This window comes from Capsicum annuum, chromosome 12 (genome assembly GCF_002878395.1).
Source record: "Capsicum annuum cultivar UCD-10X-F1 chromosome 12, UCD10Xv1.1, whole genome shotgun sequence".
In the NCBI taxonomy this organism is placed as follows: Eukaryota; Viridiplantae; Streptophyta; class Magnoliopsida; order Solanales; family Solanaceae; genus Capsicum; species Capsicum annuum.
In genome coordinates, this window is record NC_061122.1 from 205,580,628 (window position 1) to 205,589,210 (window position 8,583).

The 8,583-nt window shown below is 31.8% G+C and overlaps 1 pseudogene; it reads right to left on the reverse strand.

Moving 5' to 3' along the window:
* Positions 1–278: 278 nt before the first annotated feature.
* LOC124889719 lies at positions 279–5,635 on the reverse strand (annotated as a pseudogene).
* Positions 5,636–8,583: the final 2,948 nt, after the last annotated feature.

Here is an 8,583-nt window from a genome sequence, read left to right on the forward strand (position 1 = left end):
AGACCTATAAAATAATACCTCATAAATTAAAAGATTATGCATATACAACTCAAATCAAATCCATCACCTACCATACTTGAGTACTATACTAACAACACAATATTATTAATTTTCCTATATCATTCCAAATTAGAGAAAAAATTTGACGTAGTATAGCAATTCAAATGCATACCAGTAGCTACAGCTACAGTTAATGTCATAATATTCATATTGATCAAATGTTCTCAATAGAACTAACCACTATGACACAGCAGCATGAAGTTATGCATTATGTGCCCTCATCTTCTATCTAGCATATTCTTCGTTCCAGTTGCATACCTCAACTGTCAAATTTACCGTGGAAAGTTTTTCTCAGTTTGCTTGCAATTATAATATCATAAAGTACATAATAAGTAAAGACCAAAGGAAATTGAATAAACAGAGTATTTACAAACCTAAGCATCTATAGTAGTTCCAAAAATGTGGGGTCATATCTTGGTTTGGCATGTAGCTCCACGGATGGTCCTTGAAAGCTGGTTGTGGGTACCAAAAATCTCCACTGTATCCTAAATTTGGAGGGAAACAACCAAAAAAGGCAGTCAATATAGTGATTAGAGTTACTTCTTTCTTCTAATGATTCAACAAGATAACCATGTATTTCAAGTTTCAATGTCATATTAGGTTACTTCCAAGTTCAAATGATTCCATTGAGCAAATAGAAAAAGTAGAGTTGAGTGGACCCAAGAGAAATAAGCAAGAAAATATTGAAATTGAAGAGAAAACATAATCATGTGATGTGTGAATATGCGTTCAATTGATATTAAAGTCGAGGGCTCATCTCTGAAATGTTCAGGTGATATTAAGATACCTGTAATATGACCACTATTACAAGCATCGACAACTTCTTGAGTGTCCATGATTACTCCTCAAGCATTGTTTACAATTAGAACTCCCTTCGACAACTTTGAAATCTTTTCCTTGTCAAACATCCCTCTGGATCACATAATAAAAATTACGAGGGATTCAACTTATTAAACAGGGAAATAAACAATGACCTTAAAGGGAGAGAACATTTATCATACAACTGACTTCTAATCGTGACAAAGGTTCAAAGAGAAAATTAAAGAAAGAAGAAAAATAAAATATGATCTCTAATAACATATCACTCATGGCAGTGATTCATATCGATGGAATATCAAATGTTTGTACACCAAGCCAAAAGGTGAAAGATAACTTTGGCTAAGCAATTTTTGCAACTTTAGCCGCATCTTATACAAGTGAAGCCATGGAGGGCCATCTTTGAAATACTACTTTTAAGATTAGCTCAAAGTAATATAAAAATGTAAATGGCGGATAGCTCAAGAGAATTACTTAACTTAGGGAATACAATAGGGGAATCTATATATAAAACTACAGTGTATATGATCTAGAGTGCTAGAAAAAAATTATGATGACACTAAAGAGTGAGTCCTAAAATAATATTTACTTCCTCAATGAATATTCACCTTACCTTGGTTAGTCCATCTCCTCATTAATTCATTATTAAAATAATTTGAATGTAAGAAGTTTTGATAATAATTCTTGTTCTATAGGTTTACGACATGTAATTAGAGAAATAGAAACCTTACTTTATTTTCTCTGTAAGAGGCGTATTGATGATCAGTTTTTCACATTTCTAGAGCATCTTATCAAGATTTTTCTCAAACTTTTCCTCAATTTGACTTTCCAACTCCGGATCCATCTTAAGACGATCATGGTAAAGTAGATTACAATTAAATGGCCTCAAGCATTGGAGTAAAAGTCTGCCAATACATCTTGTATCACAATTCCAATAGTCTTGCCTTTCAAATCATAAGATATGTGAGTAATTCTAGCAACATTCCAGTCCCCATTGATAACATGATGACGTCCAGGAAAAAAATTTTGAATAAGAATTAAGATTCGCATCAATTCATCTTTCACAACTGAGATAGTATTGCTTCCAGTGACCTCTACTATGGTCAATCCAGAAGTAGCAGTGGTTTTTAGATTAACATGATTTGATCCAATACCAGCAGTCAGCAGAAGTTGTAAATTTTTTGCCTTCTTGATTCTTTCAGCCGTAACATAGGTAAGATGAGAAGGGGTCGAAATCAACACGTGGAGATTAGGAATATGTTTCTCAAGTTCTGTAGAGAGAGAACCATGGAAAACAAAAATAAAAGCTATTACAGATAGATGCACAACAAAACTTCAGCTCAGGAGAAACTTCTTTGTTAGAGCATAGTAAAGGATTCAACAGTAAGAAACTAAGATAAGGAGTGGTTAGTGTATCAGACTACGGCACCACTCGCATGATAAAACATACTATCAAGCAAGTATCCATGCTAAGCATATCATCCATCAGAAGATCTTTACTATTAAAGAATCAATATGTGTACCAACTAAATAAGCCTCTGTAACTTTGATAAGTTCTTGTCTAAATCACAAGATTTAGCCATAGTCGTATCAAATTACAATTAAACACTTGAGGTATAGATGTTTTGCAAATGCCCACATGTATATTATGGGAAAATACATTCTTTTTCCCTCCTCCAGGGAACCACCTTGCAGTTTCTTAAATTTCAATCATAATTCACTTGCAGCAAAGGATCAACACTAACAAAGCAAATATTTTCTACTTTCTTTTGCTCTTTATCTAAATAAATAGTCCTGATATGACCGTTAAATTCTCCTCATAGGGGCCATTTATTCAAAAGTTAAGCACATATATGAACATTTTAGATGAAAAGAGCTCCTCTTTTTAACTGGTGTACGTGTACACCAAGTGGAAGACCGAACGAATCAAAATGACAAATATATCCTTGAAAAGAATTTAAATGACAAATAGCAGTCATGTCGATCCTTCAATTCTTACTCAAACTTCTAATATAGTAGAAAAATGTATGTATAAATTATTAAAGCTTGCAATTACTTAGAAACAATTCATAAACAAAATATAAGACTATTCATATCAACAGAGTAGTTTTATAAACACAGTTGTTTACCCAAGTAAAATTTATTTTAGACAATCTCTGTATAATATATATATCATAGAAACTACAGTTAGTTTCTAGCTATAACTTCATAGATTTATCTACATTTTTAATAGAACATTCATGAGTTTCTCTATAAAAGAAGAAATCATAGGCAGTTCAATAACCTTTGTTTGTGAAAATAAAGTATTAACCTTCTTCTCATAAACACAAAATTTCACTAAAAGATTGAAAGAAGCATTGACCAGATATAATAATTCCATCTTCTAGTGTCACCATAAAATATGACACCATTTTATTCAGAACTCCAAAATCAGGAGCGACGACATCTTATGGTAATTACACATAAATCACGAAACTAAATTTTTAATTTCATCAAGAGAAAATCAAAAGGGGCATATCATCAAATACATTGGATGCATACCACAAATTAAACTTTCGGAGTCTCAAGCAACAAATAAAATTCTATAATAAAATCAAAGGTGAAACATAGAAATATAATATAATAATAAGAAAATCCACCAGAAAACAGAGGTACATCAATAATCTCTTTGTGCATTCTTATCATATTTTCTGAAACTCTACCCTTTTATATATATGTTGAGCAATTTAACAAGAACTGACAAAAAAATAAAGCAAAATAGAGAAAACATACCTGCAATTGCAAGAGAAGATAAAGAGAAATAAAGGTTTGTAAGTAAAAGCAAATGGCATCTGTCGTTTGAACAAGAGAATAGCAAAGTGATTCTGGCTTCTAGAATGATGTTATCGATGTGAATTAACGGATATACCCTTAGTCGTTCCTCCACTCCTCTTCTATATATAGTAGAAGTTATGCATGTAATGATAAATTTATTGTTAAAATAGAAGTATGTATCACTTTTATCTTTTTTTTAATGATAAACTAGTTTTGTTTTCTTCTTTGAGAGCATCACTTTGAATATTTTAGTGAAACTTTTAAACTGTCAATTAATCAACTTAATTATGTTTTCTTTGCTAACTAGTTCTTCATATAGAGACTAATCATAGATTGTCGTATTTCATAATATAAATTTTCAACAAGGTTAATTATTAATACCAATTGTCATGTTTCTTAATATGAACTTTCACCAAGCTGGTTAATTAGCACTGATTGTCGTATTTTTTATTTCAACATTAATAGGAACATGAATAATCTAGAGCGTGGTTGGATGTGTGCGAGGTTACATGGTCGAGGAGCTTTATACTCTAATTTGATAATCGGTGTGAGTGAATTTATTCAATTCGCATGTTTTCAATCAAATCAAATAAGTGGTGACAAAGTTAGATGTCCATGTACAAAGTGTCAGAACTTTAAATTCATGGATATTGAAACTGTTAAATGTCACTTTTCTCAATTTGAATTTGTTGAGAACTATTTTATTTGGAAGCATCAAGGGAAAAAGGATGTGATAAGTAGGACTTCTTATGATAATGACTTGAATAGTAGAGGTCATTCTAAATTAGGAGAAAAATCATACCGACAAATGATTTTGGATGGAGCTGGTCCTTACTTTCCCCAGGGTTCTAGTTGACAATCTTCTACCATTATTGAACCTGAATCTTCTCATCCTTTTGAATTTTCAATGGAGGAAGATTCTAATCCTATGTCTTAAAAATTTTATGATTTGCTATATGCTACTAATTCAGAATTATATCTCGATTCTTCCCTCTCTCAACTTGCAGTTATTTCTTGAATGTTAAACATTGAAATAGAGAATAATGTCACAAAGAGATTATAATCAGATGATGCAATTGTTTAAAGAGGCTTTATCGAAAGATAACATAGTGCTTGATAATTATTATCATACCAAAAAGCTAGTGTGTAGCTTGGATTTGCCGGTTGAAAAGAGTGATTATTGTGAATCAGGATGTATGTTGTATTGGGGAGATAATGAACACCTTCCATCTTATAAATTTTGTGGCAAGGGAAGGTACAAGCATTGTGTTGGCTCTCGTACAAGAAAATTGGTCTCTTATAAGAAAATGTATTACTTTTCTTAAACTTCAAGATTACAAAGATTATATGCATCACATACTACAGCTGCCGGCATAAAATGGCATCATGATCATAAAAAAAGATGGTGTGATGCGTCATCGATTAGATTCTGAGACTTGGAAGCACTTCAATGGAACTTATTCCTTTTTTGTCGATAAATCAAAAAATGTCAAGTTGGGGTTATGTACAGATGATTTTCAACCATTCAGCCAGTCTTGAAGGAAATATTATTCGTGGCCAGTGATTGTCACTCCATGCAATTTACCTCCAGGAATATTCATAAAAGAGGCTTACATGTCCTTAACAATCACTGTGCCAGGTCCAAGTAATCCCAAATATAAAATTAATGTTTATATGCAACCTTTAATAAAGGAATTGACCTTGTTGTGGGAGACAGGTGTACAAGCATTTGACATCTCAAAAAAATAAAACTTTTAATTAAGGGCAGCTTTGATGTGGACAACTAGTGACTTTCCTGTATATTCTATGTTATCAGGATAAAGTACAGTGGGTAAGTTAGCATGTCCTTACTGTATGAAGGAAACATAGTCCTTAAGATTGTAACATGGAAGAAAACAATCTTGATTTGATTGCCATAGAATGTTCTTTGATCATCATCACCCATTTAGGAGAGATTGTAAGAACTTTCTTAAAGTCCAGACTGTCAAAATACCACCACCATATAGAATAGGAGAGGAAATGTTGAATCAAATTTGTAATTTAGGGATAAGAAACGTAACAGCGTTAGATGCAGAAGAAGTCAATCAAAGAATACATAAGTCATGTGGATGGGAAAAGCGAATCATCTTTTGGGATTTGTCATACTAAAGTTTTAACATAATTCGTAATAATATTGATGTCATGCATATTGAGAAAGTTTTTTTGATAATGTATTTAACACAGTCCCTAATTTTAATGACAAAATCAAGGACAATCCACAATCGCATCTACATACGGCAAAATATTATGATCGACCTCAGTTGGCAAAGGATGAAAGTGCACAATATTCCAAAGTTGTCTATAAAATAGACAAGGAAGCAATATCTATCTTGTTTAATTGGGTAAAGGGCATAAAATTTCCAGATTGGTATGTTTCAAATTTGGGTAGTTGCAAGACATAAATACGAAAAGGTTATTTGGTATGAAAATTCATGATTGTCATGTGTCCATGCAATGACTAATGCCTATTATTTTTCTTGAACTACTTTCTAGTAATGTTTGACAGAAACTTACAGAATTGAGCTTATTTTGTAAGGATCTTACTTCGACCACTCTATGAGTGGTTGATATGGTGAGATTAGAGGGATATATTCCATAAATTTTGTGCAAGTTAGAACGTATATTTCCTCATGGGTTATTTGACTCAATGAAACATCTTCCTGTGCACCTTTCATATGAAGCAAGGATAGCTGGACCTATGCAATATCGATGGATGTATCCTTTTGAAAGGTAAATGTGAAACTCTATGTCAAACTTGTGAAGAATATGAAAAATAAAATAACCTTTCAAATTACAATATCCCATCTATTTATGTATATAGATATCTGAAAACTATTAAAAGAATGATTAGGAATAAAGCTAGTGTTGAGGGTTCCATTTGTGAATTACTTGATGATGGAGTCAACACATTGTTTTCTCATTATTTTGAACCTCATGTCATGTCACGTAATCATGATATTAACGTAATTATGATGGTGGTGATGTGGAAGATCTTAAAGGAAATCTGTCAATATTCTCCCATCTAGGTCGACTATGGGGAGAAGAAAAAAAAGGTTTAACTCTAGTTGAAATCAAAGTTGCCAAAACTTGTATTTTACTAAATTGTGAGGAGGTTAAGCCATTTGTGAGGTAACCCAAATTCTCTTAATACTATAATCATATACTTATACCATGACATCTTATTTAAATTATCTGTTGCAATGAAATATGCACCTGAAATTTTTGCAAAAAGAATTTTCAAATCTCTCTCAAAGTGAAATAAACGAGAGTATTAAAGAAAATTTCTCTATATGGTTCAATAAATATGTAATGGTTTAAATAAATATTATATTTTATACAATGATGTACTTAAATTGGCTTCTCAAATTTAACCAAATGCTTAAACTTTTTGAAAATAGGCCCGGTGCAATTTCATTGAGAATGAATTCTTATGTAGCTTTGCTTGTGGATCATTAACCAGAGCTATATGTCATTCAGTTTATTTTGTTAACGGATGCAAATTTCACATAGAATGTCATGATAGCGTAAGATCAACAATGAATAGTGAAGTTTATATCTCGGATATAAATTTTGGTGATTATTATGGACGAATAAAAGAGATTATACAAGTAAAATACCGTGAAGCACCTTTAAGCAAACTATTTTATTCAAATGTGAATGGTTTCACCCAATACTGGATCTTAATGTTAAGAAGCATAATTAGTACAAATTGATTGATATTAATCATCTCATCGGCATAAAAAATATGAACCTTTTATTCTTGTAATGTAAGCAACTCAAGTATGTTATGTACCTTATCCAAGCAAGAAAAAGGACAAGGATGATTGACTAGCTGTATTGAAGTTCAAGCCTCAAAATGTTATTAAATTACCAGTTGAGGAAGTGGTGATAACTTCATAACTGAATGTTCCTTTTTAAGTTGAAGAAGTTGAAGTCCATGAGACAGATATTTCTATTTCTATTGATGAAAATATACTCTTGCATGATCTAAATGGGGTGTACTTGAAATAAATGACCCCTTGATGATGGTTTATTTAATGAGTATCATGAAATTCAAGAAGAATCAATAGAAAAAGAATATGAAATCGAGGAATCTGAGAAGGAAGAGGAAGAGAAAGGTTTTGAAGAAGACATTGATAGTGACTAGAGCTTGATAAAAATATGCTATATTTTTCTTTGTTGTATTTTGTTTTTAGTAAGAGGACATAGATAGTGACAAGAGCATGATAAAAATCTATAATTTTATCTTTGTTGTATTTTATTTTTGGTATTTTTCCTCAAAAATATTATCATTTCCTTAGTTTCTTCTTTTCTGTTCTTTTTTAAAATAAAAATAACCTCTTTTGACATAGCAAAAGCAGCACCTGGAGAGTGTTGTAAAAGGGCAAAACTGAAGATTGAAACACTATTTTGTGATGAGTCTTGGGTAAGCATATAAAAACTTGGGAAGCAAACTTATATATGCTTGATTGACTAATTAAATGGACATTCTGTCAAAGGTTTTAGTTTCTTTTTATAATCGGTCATTTTTCATAGCACATGATTTTAATTTGATTTTTAGTAGTAATGACTAACAACATTGTTATTTTTTTATAGATATGACTCAATCTGGATATCATGCAAGGAAGTCCTCAAATATGAGTAAGATTGCTAATCGTGCAAAAATGCCTTCTATTCCAACTCAAAATATTGAACAGAATGGTACAAGTTTCATCCCTAGCAGTATTTCAACCGATCAAACACTACCACCCAGCAGTATGTCATCAGGACAAAGAAGTACCCCAGTCATTCCTGAGACATCTCCGTTTTCACCTAACCAAAGCAGCCCAACAGGCTAGAGTATGAATACTCAAA